The sequence below is a fragment of the Lactuca serriola genome, chromosome 1 (genome assembly GCF_051521515.1).
Source record: "Lactuca serriola cultivar US96UC23 chromosome 1, Lser_US96UC23_V15, whole genome shotgun sequence".
Taxonomy (NCBI): Eukaryota; Viridiplantae; Streptophyta; class Magnoliopsida; order Asterales; family Asteraceae; genus Lactuca; species Lactuca serriola.
The window spans coordinates 57,223,563-57,236,247 of NC_136408.1; the positions used below are offsets into that span (position 1 = coordinate 57,223,563).

A 12,685-nucleotide genomic window follows, 5' to 3' on the forward strand; every position below is an offset into this window, starting at 1 on the left:
AGGGTTTTGTCACAACAAAAATTAAAAAGTTAGAAATTAGTAGGTTTTGGTTTCGGTTTTGATGTGGGTTATTATTGTTTTAACTCAATATCAATTAAATTGCTTAGCCCACTTCATTTTTTTAGTAGCCCAAAATAATTAAATCTAGCTAGCCCAAACTATTATATATTGAGCCCACTTTCTTTTTGATTAACTAGCCCACTTCAATTTAGATTAAGCCCATGAAGGATTTTGTGTTTGGCGTAAAACGAGATTAGGTTTAAACGAGTTGCCATAATTTGTTTTGTTCATTTGATCGGCCGCATACTCTTGTTCTCGAAAATCCAGAACTCAAAATGAGCCCAAAAAGAAAATCGTCCACATTTTGTCAAAGACTTTGCCATAATTTGTAATAGAGCTCCATCTTTTCATCTGATATCCCGAGTCCTTTGCTAACCTCCAAAATCTGAAAGTCCTGAGCCTCCGTGCCCGTTTCTCGGTTGTTGCTGGGGGTATAAGGTGGAGCGAGGCGGGGCTGTCGACTATGGGGTGGAACCGGAGGTGGTGGTGAACCGAAAATCGTAGCAGCAGAGGGCGATTTCGGAGGAGAGTGTCTGGGTGTTTGAAGATGGCTCGTATGGTTCTTGGTTTATAAACCGGTGACTGGAAATGGAGGTATGAAGAAACACAATGGTTCACCCGATTCTTTCTTTCTTTTTTATTGTTCTTCGAAATTTCAGCAAAAAAAAAAAACACCTTCCTTCTTTTTTGATTATGATCGTCAGCTTCAAGAAAAAAAAGAGATCTGATTGCTTCTTCCTTGTTCGAGATTTTCAGATAAATCAAATATCCTTCTTCTTTCTGTTGCAGGTTTTCCTGATGAAGAAGATAAACAGTGGCTGTGAGGGTTATGGAAATGGAAGGCAGCAGGTCTACGGTTTTGGCTAGAAGCAAGGCAAAGTCTGGTCTCCGGTTGGGACTATCCGAGAGGAAAGGCGGAAGGGGAGCAGCAGCGAGAGGGGAGTTTCTGCGAGGGGAGGGGTTTCTGCGAAAGTGAGATTTGCGAAGGTGAGGTTTTTTCTGCGAGGATTGGATGCTGCGAGGCTCGAGGGTTCTCGGGAGGGCTGTGAGAGGATTTCGGATGAGCAGCTTTGAGGATGAGCAACTTAAGGTTCAGAGAGACTTCTCGGTACGGGGTGAAGGGCTTGCGAGAGGGGTGTGCTAGGGTTTTAGCAGGTCTCGGGAGTGAAAGCAAGCTGCTAGGAGTGTTTGAGCATTTTTTTATAATTGTTCTTGGTTTTTTTTTTTTTTTTTGATGATTGCTTCTGGGTTTGTGTTTCCATAGTTTAATTTTTTTTAAATTATTATTATTATTATTTTTTAAATTATTATTATTATTATTATTTTTAATGATTGTTCTTGGTTTGGCTTTCAGGATACGAGGAATGAGCAGGTTTCTATTGTTTATTGATTTTGGTTTTGCAGGTGGAGGCTTTGATTAGCAGCCAGCTTGGATATGTATAACTTAATAAACGAGATATTAAGAAATAATGAACATATCATTTTTGATTAAAAATATTCTTTATAATAAAGCTGTTGAAAATTTGATAGATTCAAATACGAATTGTCATTTCTGATCTTTAATAACATGAAAGAACTTTGATCTTCAAATTCAACCTTTGATGCCAACTTTAGGATTTTAGATTCAACAATGAAATGACAAGTGTTGAAAAATAATTTTTGTAGATGAATCTAACTCAACAATAAACACAAAATCTGTCAAAGTTTTTGTTTATTCATAAGGTTTAGAGAAAATATATGAGAAATGATAGCACTCACTTTATCTGTATTTTACAAGGCTTGTTTTGCTATATTTTCACACTTGTAATATGAATTCTCCATTGTATTTGGTTGTGATGGCTGTTGTTTGGATTGTTGTGGAAACTCGAGTTGGGATTGTTATGAAATCTCTGGTTTTGAAAACCTTGATTTGGGTTACTTTGAAAAGAAGGCTTTTGAGAAATTTGTTCAAAAGAGGGTCTTGTTTGAAAAACCTGAATCCTTTTGTCCAAAGAATGGTCTTGGCTGAAATTATAAATTGTTTTATCCGATGGTCGTGGTTGGAAAGTAGGTTTGAAATTTGATTGACCTTGATTTCGCAAAAACCTTTGGAGATTGGTGTTAGAAACCAAAGTACATAATTGTGATAGTCTCTTCATCATTTTGAATTTGACTTATCATAAGTATTACTAAAAAATGCTTGGTTTGAAAAGAAGTATGATTGATATGATTAAAGCTTTGATCATTAAAAGGTGTTTAATTTCCAAAGATGTAGACACAAGAGCAAGTGGTCCGCCGAAAACTGGAATGGTTGGTGGGTCAATTAAGGATTCATACGATTGAAGTTCTCTATACAAATTGTATAATGATTCAATATCAATTGCTGAATTTCCCTACATAATGAGTTTAACCATTTTCCAGATTTCAAAAAGATTATTCAAAAACTTGAAATTTATCTCGTCATTTTAATTCAGTTGTTTAAAAGTGAATTTTAGTAACGAGGTAAATCTCAAGTTTTTTAACAATCTTTTAGAAAGATGAAAAACGGTTCAACTCATTATTCAGGGAAATTCAACAATTCATACTGAATCTTTGTACAATTTGAATGGAGAACTTTAATTGTATGAGTCCTTGATTGACCCACTAACCTCTACTGCTTTCGGCGGAACACTTACTATTGTGTCCACATTTTTTTGCAAAACCAAACACTTTTAAATGATCAAAGCTTTAATCATTTCAATTAGACTTCTTTTCAAAACTAAGCCTTTTTTAGTAATACTTATGATCACTCTGTTCCAAGAGATGAAGCGGACTATCAACAATTGTGTTCTTTGGTTTCTAACACCAATCTCCAAAGGTTTTTTCCAAATCATGGTCAAACAAATTTTAGACCTAATTTCCAATCAATATCATCTTTTGGATAAAACAATCCAGGTTTTCAACCAAGGCTATCCTTTGGACAAAACAATTCAGATTTTCAACCAAGACCCTTATTTGGACAAAATTCTCAAAGACATTTCTTTCCAAAATAACCCAAATCAAGGTTTTCAAAACCGGGGGCTTTGTAACAATCCCAACTCAAGTTTCCACAACAATCCAAACAATAGTTTTCACAACAAGTACAATGCAAAATTCATATTACAAGTGTGAGATTAGAGAAAAACAAGCCTTGTAAAATAGAAAGTGAGTGTTCTTCAACGTTTTATCATTTCTCATGTATTCTCTCTAAACCCTATGAATAAACAAAAACTTTGAAAGATATTGTGTTCATTTTTTAGTTAGATTCATCTACCAAAAACATTTTCCGCACTTGTCATTTCATGGTCAAATCTAGGATCCTACAATTAGTATCAGAGCTTCAATTTGAAGATCAAAGTTCTTTCAAGTTATTAAAGATCAGAAATCACAATGCATATGTGAATCTATCAAATTTTCAATGGATGCTTATCAGGAAATTTTCAATAAAAAATGGTATGTTCATTATTTCTTAATATCTAATTTATTAAGTTATACATATCCAAGCTGCGGATCAAAGCCTCCACCTTCAAAACCAAAATCAGTAAACCATAGAAGACCTTCTTAAATACACCTCGTATCCAGAAATACAAACCTAAGAACAATCATCAAAAAAACTTTATCTCCAACAAATGATATCAACAATTGGTAATTTTTACATGCTTATTTTAAACAAATGGTATTTTAATCATTGGTTTTCAAACAATAGATTACCAACAATAGGCAATTGATGTGTTACGAACTCTATATCACAACAATCAATTGGTACCAACACTTCATATCTTCTTCAACAAGTATTTGTGACAACCAAGAGACAAAAAACAAAAGACAACATATCAAATCTGACGATTCAAGAAAGGACAAGATATCCAAGAAAAACAGAGGAAATGAGTGATTGATTCTTTATTTCCAAATTCCTTTTTTGTTTTAAGGCTTCATTTAATTATTCCAAGACATAAGCGTAATCTTCTGATATTTGTTCAACGTCTCTTTCCAATATTGAAATCCCTCTAGTTGATTCTCCAAATGTAAGTTGTAAAGTTTTTGATTCAAATTTGCAGATGTCCATGTTGACCATTGTGTCATGATAGTGTTTGAGATCAGCTTGCAGGCTTTTCTCAATTTTAGTCATGTGGGACACAAATGGTGTTTTTACAAAACCAAGTTATGTGAGCGTAAACCATACCTGATCAATGACATATCGAGTTCTTGAAGGAGTTTCCCTATTTGCAGAAGTCATTTTTTTCGATTTTAACCGTGGGTTTGGTTTTCAAGTGTGAACCGATGGTGAAGATTAAGGTTGCGAGGTATAAGGCAACATGTGGTTCTTGTTTTGCGAGGTATAAGCTAACATTCGGTAGTGATGTTTGTGAGGGGGTGATGGGTGCGCAAGGGAAGGTTGTTGCGAGGGATAAGGATGCGAGAGAGAAGATTGCAAAGAGAACGTGCAGGTTCTTGAGGTTTTTTTAGCAGTGTTTTTGGGAGGACTGTTTATCAGTGTAACATTCGGACCTTGTAAGTTTCCTTTTAAACCTTGCTTAATAGAAGAATTACATTATTGGTCCTCTATCTAGTACACGGGGTGTACTCTATGATTACGCTTAGCGTACTAGTTACATCATGATCGCGGATATCGACCACGTAATGTAACGCCCGCAAATCCGGGCTAGTCAAATTAGAGGCAATAAGGGTCGAAAACGACTTTTCGACAAAAGATTATTTAGAATAAATAATCTTAACCAAGTTGTAGAGTATGTCACAAGGATTCCGTACATATAAAGAACGTCGAAATCCGAGTTATAACGAAGAAGTTATGACCCGTCGAAGTTTTACGGCAAAACCGGCACGACACCGGGAAGCGTAAATAGTGAATTTACGATAGAGCGAGATTTAGCCTTAGCGATCTAAACGAAAGTCGTAGAATATGTTAAACTAAGAACATCGATAAAAAGAACGCCCAAATCTGACTTCGTATGAAGAAGTTATGATTTTTCGAAGTTTCGGACTAGCAGTGTACAGCCCGAAATTCGAATATTTGATCGAGCGGTTTTTAGCTGACACGACCTAAACGAGAATCGAAGATCTCGTTGAGAGTAGCGTAACGAGAAAAAGATGGGCGAAAACGGATGTCGGATGAAGAAGTTATGAGGATTTAACGGACCAATCGTGTCCCGGCCCGTTAATAATATAAAATTTAAAATCGAGCCAAAATTAGCCGACGAAGTCTAAACGAAAGTTGTAGAGCACGTTCCCACCTTCGCGTGGATATAAAGAACGTCAAAAACGGAGTTCGTATGAGAAAGTTACGAATTTTTAAAGTTGGAAAGTAAACTTGCGAAACTGATGCATGAAAGGATGATGTGGCCGAACTCCCAGCCGTCGGATGAAATCGCTTCAGATGGTGACACCTGGTGCGAGGGTTACGCCCAGCGTAGCGAGGATACGCCTAGCGTCCGAAGAACGCCCCGCGTCCGAGGCCAAGTACGCCCCGCGTACTTCGGTTCTTATCCGTCCGATGGAGTGCAAGACAGCTGGTCCGAGGCTGGCAATCTTATCCGAGGAGTACGCCCAGCGTAATTCCGAGCTTCGGTCCCTATAAATACCATGCGAATTCTTCCGGATTTTTCACACATTTTCACTTCTCTCTCTAAACTACTTTCTCTCTCTAACCCTTTTGGAGTCCCCTAAGCCCTAGTTAAACCCCTAGCACCCTAGGGAAGCCCCGAGGCTCCCGGAGTCCCGAGAAAAAGGAGTTTTTCGGTTTCGAAACGCTGCTCCAATTAAGTCCCGGTTTTCGATAAAATTCGCTGTAAGTGTGCTACGCTTACGCAATTTTTAATATAGCTTTCAAATGATTATAGGAATGTTATTAGGTCCTTAAAATAATTATTTAGGCTATTATTATGAGTTATATCGAGTATTATTAACGCTGAATAATACTCTGACTAATTAATTTGTCACGGTTATCATTAAACTAAACCCTAGTGGTATCGGTACTAGGTTTTATCGAAGGAATATCGTTTTGAGAGTATCGAAGCGCTGTCCGACTACTGAGTCACCACCTACTCAGGTGAGTGCATAGTCCCTTTCATCTTACACATAGATATGAAGTATTTTATATAAACTACGTGCTATGTGTGCATATTATCTGAATACTTGCTGTCTATGCTGGATGAACGTTTTATACATGTTTTAAAGAATTTAAACTGTATACGTATTTTATATATACGAATATGTTGGGTATGAGATGGGTAGATGAATGATGAGAGATAGAAGATGATGTGCGTATACATTGGCAGCTATAGACTTAGTGCCTATGGGACAAACACCGGTAGCTATGGACTTAGTACCTGTTAGACGTTGGTAGCTATGGATTTAGTACCTGTTGGGAATTGGTAGCTATGGACTTAGTACCTATTAGTTAGACGCTGGTAGCTAAGGATTTAGTACCTGTAGGAATTGGTAGATATGGACTTAGTACCTGTTGAACATTGGTAGCTATGGACTTAGTACCTATTAGATAAAGACTGGTAGCTATGGATTTAGTACCCGATGAATAGACTATAGCAGCTATGGAATTAGTGCTTTATGAACGAACATTGGCAGCTATGGATTTAGTGCCAGTCCTATAACCCTGGAAGTAAGGGACTTCGGAATAAACAAATGCAGGATAGATGACTCTTAGGTTAAATCCTTAAGAGTAAAGAAGATAACGGGGATGGGTAATGGGGTTAATTGTTTGATGATTAAACATAACAATTATATTATTGTGGGTTGAAAACCCTATGTACTCACCAGGTTTCCCAACCTGACCCACTCAGTTTATGTATATCACAGGTGACGAAGTGAAGTGACATTACACTGAGAGATTTAAAGAAATATAGATCACTAGTGTAAATCATTGTAAGTTCTGTTTATGCTTATGTTTCGGTATTAACGATGACATCCCAAACGTTTTAAAATGAAATAAATACGTTTCTTCGGAAATGTTTTAATAACGTATTTACCATGTTTTTCTGGGAACAAATTCCGCAACCTTTTTATAAAATGAAGTACTCTGATTTTTATAAAGCATAAACAAAATCGGTCTTTTCTGGCCGTGATTTTGGGGATGTCACAGTTGGTATCAGAGCATTAGTTTAAGCGAACTAGGAATATGGATTTATTTCTAGACTTAAACTTAGAATGCTAAGCGATGATTGTGAGGTGTGAGCACTAGCTTATTTTAGGAATGATGCCTAAAATGCTTTTATGTGCTAAATACTTGTGCCTGATATGCTTTTAGTTGTTCGGATCTATGGTCTGTTGCCGACCGGATCTGGAAACCTTATGTGTTTAAGATTCTAAACGTACGAATACGATATTAGAACTAGCATGTAAACGTTTCGGAGTGATAAGGATGATTTAAACGTCAATCCTAAGTAAAGGTCTAGATTCACCTCATTAGGTGCATAGATCAAGATGGTAAGAACCCGTAGCGGAAACGTAAACGCAAATGGGAACAGGAACCAACCCCCAGTGGTTCAGCAAATACCTATTGTAGAAGAAGTTGCGCTTGAGCCAGTCACCATGGCTGGAGTTCAAGCCATGATTCGGGCTATGTTGGCTGAACAAAGGGAAGAAATGAGACGGATGTTGAATAGGGACGAACCTACTATGCCCATTGAGCAACCCGAACTGATTCCCGAGCAATCTGAGGAAGGGAACTACAGCCGCCAAGTGAGTCAAGTAGGGACTCAAGGTGAGCAAAGGGATGGCCCAGAAGGGAGAAACAACAAGGATGGGCGGATGTACAAGAATTTCTTGGGTGCGAAACCACCAAGTCTCTCAGGAAGCCCAAAGCCGGTTGAGATTATGGATTGGATCTCTGAGATGGAGATGGTGTTTGAAAGTTGCAGCTGTAACGAGAATCAGAAGACTGTCTTCGCTGTAAGACAACTGAAAACTGGAGTCTTGAGCTGGTGGAAGCTATTGGCAGATACGATGCCACGAGGAGAAGCCTTAAGGATGTCGTGGGAAGTGTTTTTGGAACAGTTGAAAATGCAGTACTGCTCAGAGGTAGATCTGATAGACCTAAACAACGAGTTTCAGAACCTGAAGAAAGGGAAGATGAGTGTTGATGAGTATGCCACCGCATTCACCGAGAGGATGAAGCTATTCCCGTACTTGGTGCCTACTGAACTCTCCAAGATTGATAGGTTTGCTAACGGACTGCCCACTGACTTTGGCCCAATGGTCAAGATGGCAACTACCTTGAAAGCAGCTGTTAGGGCAGCTAAGAACGTAGAGGCCCAGATAAGAGAAAAAGGTCTAGAAAAAGATAAGGCAGGAGAGAAGCGGAAGTTTGAAGGATCTTCGAGGTCGAACAAGGAAAGAAAATTCTCAAAGCTTGGAGGAGGAGATGGAGGTGAAGCAAGATGGTGTGATAGATGCAAGAAGAAGCATAGTGGGAAGTGCAATGAAGAAGTGACTTGTTACAAGTGTGGGAGGACTGGTCACTATTCCAAGGACTGCACACATAATGATAAAGTATGCTACGGATGTGGAGGCAAGGGGCATATGTCCAGAAACTGCCCAAAGAAAAATAAAGCAGTAAGACCAGAAACGCCACCAAGGCCAAGGGCATTTCACATGATCCTCGACGAAGCAGAAAACCGTGCGAGGAATCAAGGACGAGGACTTCATATCAGAAGATCAAGTTATGTAGTAGCCATAGTATTTTATGATGTAGCCTAGTAGAGGCATAGTCTAGGGTGAACTTGAACACCTATGTAATCGTTTCAAGAATTAATATAAAACCTTCGTTTTGTTATCTGATGTGTCGAATGATTGTGTGATTTGCTGCATGGTGACTTGGGAAACTGCGAGACAATACTTGGGACGAGTATGAGTAGGTGTGAATGGTAGTAGAGGCCTATACTACCGGAAGCACAGGACTCACACTTGGATCAGGGAAAGTCACAAGGTTACCAAGAAGCTAGTAATTGATTTCGTTTTATTCAAGTGTGTTGTTACCATCGTTTCGGTAATGAATAAGAAGATTGTTGATATTCCGACCCTTGTGGTCATATCAAATCGAGTCCGACTACGATAAGTATGTTGTGTGGTTCAGAGAAACAAGTTTGATGTAGCGTCCGACATTAAACCAAACGGTTGAAATTAAAGCGATCAATAGAAGTATCGCACTCGTTGTTAAAGAAGTTGGTGGTTAGAAATGCCTAATGTTAAAGTGTGATTATATCACATTAGAACATGAAGGAAGGCATAGTCTGTTTTAGAATTTAACCCTTAGAGACCTAAGTCTAAGTGTTGCAACATACGATGATAGGTCATTAGAATATGACACATCGATCTATAGTAGTAATAAAAGAACTTATCTCAAGTCCGTATCCAGCAAGGATCGAGATTGTGACTTGAAGGTCATAATTTGGAGTCTAACCTGAGGTAGAGAGCAGGTGCACGATCGAGTACTCTTACAGTCAATGAGTTTAAGAGATAGAATTGAAGGAATGTAGAAGTTATAATTATTACCTAGGATGAAGAGATGACGTAGGGAGTCATTATACGACCATGTTTCGTTGATGATTCCGGGACGTAATCATCCTAAGGGGGAGATAATTGTAACGCCCGCAAATCCGGGCTAGTCAAATTAGAGGCAATAAGGGTCGAAAACGACTTTTCGACAAAAGATTATTTACAATAAATAATCTTAACCAAGTTGTAGAGTATGTCACAAGGATTCCGTACATATAAAGAACGTCGAAATCCGAGTTATAACGAAGAAGTTATGACCCGTCGAAGTTTTACGGCAAAACCGGCACGACACCGGGAAGCGTAAATAGTGAATTTACGATAGAGCGAGATTTAGCCTTAGAGATCTAAACGAAAGTCGTAGAATATGTTAAACTAAGAACATCGATAAAAAGAACGCCCAAATCTGACTTCGTATGAAGAAGTTATGATTTTTCGAAGTTTCGGACTAGCAGTGTACAGCCCGAAATTCGAATATTTGATCGAGCGGTTTTTAGCTGACACGACCTAAACGAGAATCGAAGATCTTGTTGAGAGTAGCGTAACGAGAAAAAGATGGGCGAAAACGGATGTCGGATGAAGAAGTTATGAGGATTTAACGGACCAATCGTGTCCCGGCCCGTTAATAATATAAAATTTAAAATCGAGCCAAAATTAGCCGACGAAGTCTAAACGAAAGTTGTAGAGTACGTTCCCACCTTCGCGTGGATATAAAGAACGTCAAAAACGGAGTTCGTATGAGAAAGTTACGAATTTTTAAAGTTGGAAAGTAAACTTGCGAAACTGATGCATGAAAGGATGACGTGGCCGAACTCCCAGCCGTCGGATGAAATCGCTTCGGATGGTGACACCTGGTGCGAGGGTTACGCCCAGCGTAGCGAGGATATGCCTAGCGTCCGAAGAACGCCCCGCGTCCGAGGCCAAGTACGCCCCACGTACTTCGGTTCTTATCCGTCCGATGGAGTGCAAGACAGCTGGTCCGAGGCTGGCAATCTTATCCGAGGAGTACGCCCAGCGTACCCTCGGTACGCCCAGCGTAATTCTGAGCTTCGGTCCCTATAAATACCATGCGAATTCTTCCGGATTTTTCACACATTTTCACTTCTCTCTCTAAACTACTTTCTCTCTCTAACCCTTTTGGAGTCCCCTAAGCCCTAGTTAAACCCCTAGCACCCTAGGGAAGCCCCGAGGCTCCCGGAGTCCCGAGAAAAAGGAGTTTTTCGGTTTCGAAACGCTGCTCCAATTAAGTCCCGGTTTTCGATAAAATTCGCTGTAAGTGTGCTATGCTTACGCAATTTTTAATATAGCTTTCAAATAATTATAGGAATGTTATTAGGTCCTTAAAATAATTATTTAGGCTATTATTATGAGTTATATCGAGTATTATTAACGCTGAATAATACTCTGACTAATTAATTTGTCACGGTTATCGTTAAACTAAACCCTAGTGGTATCGGTACTAGGTTTTATCGAAGGAATATCGTTTTGAGAGTATCGAAGCGCTGTCCGAGTACTGAGTCACCACCTACTCAGGTGAGTGCATAGTCCCTTTCATCTTACACATAGATATGAAGTATTTTATATAAACTATGTGCTATGTGTGCATATTATCTGAATACTTGCTGTCTATGCTGGATGAACGTTTTATACATGTTTTAAAGAATTTAAACTGTATACGTATTTTATATATACGAATATGTTGGGTATGAGATGGGTAGATGAATGATGAGAGATAGAAGATGATGTGCGTATACATTGGCAGCTATAGACTTAGTGCCTATGGGACAAACACCGGTAGCTATGGACTTAGTACCTGTTAGACGTTGGTAGCTATGGATTTAGTACCTGTTGGGAATTGGTAGCTATGGACTTAGTACCTATTAGTTAGACGCTGGTAGCTAAGGATTTAGTACCTGTAGGAATTGGTAGATATGGACTTAGTACCTGTTGAACATTGGTAGCTATGGACTTAGTACCTATTAGATAAAGACTGGTAGCTATGGATTTAGTACCCGATGAATAGACTATAGCAGCTATGGAATTAGTGCTTTATGAACGAACATTGGCAGCTATGGATTTAGTGCCAGTCCTATAACCCTGGAAGTAAGGGACTTCGGAATAAACAAATGCAGGATAGATGACTCTTAGGTTAAATCCTTAAGAGTAAAGAAGATAACGGGGATGGGTAATGGGGTTAATTGTTTGATGATTAAACATAACAATTATATTATTGTGGGTTGAAAACCCTATGTACTCACCAGGTTTCCCAACCTGACCCACTCAGTTTATGTATATCACAGGTGACGAAGTGAAGTGACATTACACTGAGAGATTTAAAGAAATATAGATCACTAGTGTAAATCATTGTAAGTTCTGTTTATGCTTATGTTTCGGTATTAACGATGACATCCCAAACGTTTTAAAATGAAATAAATACGTTTCTTCGGAAATGTTTTAATAACGTATTTACCATGTTTTTCTGGGAACAAATTCCGCAACCTTTTTATAAAATGAAGTACTCTGATTTTTATAAAGCATAAACAAAATCGGTCTTTTCTGGCCGTGATTTTGGGGATGTCACAGTTGGTATCAGAGCATTAGTTTAAGCGAACTAGGAATATGGATTTATTTCTAGACTTAAACTTAGAATGCTAAGCGATGATTGTGAGGTGTGAGCACTAGCTTATTTTAGGAATGATGCCTAAAATGCTTTTATGTGCTAAATACTTGTGCCTGATATGCTGTTAGTTGTTCGGATCTATGGTCTGTTGCCGACCGGATCTGGAAACCTTATGTGTTTAAGATTCTAAACGTACAAATACGATATTAGAACTAGCATGTAAACGTTTCGGAGTGATAAGGATGATTTAAACGTCAATCCTAAGTAAAGGTCTAGATTCACCTCATTAGGTGCATAGATCAAGATGGTAAGAACCCGTAGCGGAAACTTAAACGCAAATGGGAACAGGAACCAACCCCCAGTGGTTCAGCAAATACCTATTGTAGAAGAAGTTGCGCTTGAGCCAGTCACCATGGCTGGAGTTCAAGCCATGATTCGGGCTATGTTGGCTGAACAAAGGGAAGAAATGAGACGGATGTT

General features: G+C 38.7%; 1 long non-coding RNA gene across 1 annotated transcript; it reads left to right on the forward strand.

Annotated features, from left to right (window-relative positions):
• Positions 1-298: 298 nt before the first annotated feature.
• LOC145068724 (uncharacterized) lies at positions 299-1,382 on the forward strand. The gene is made up of 2 exons (XR_013689090.1): positions 299-654; positions 850-1,382. It is a non-coding gene; the product is annotated as an uncharacterized LOC145068724 (long non-coding RNA).
• Positions 1,383-12,685: the final 11,303 nt, after the last annotated feature.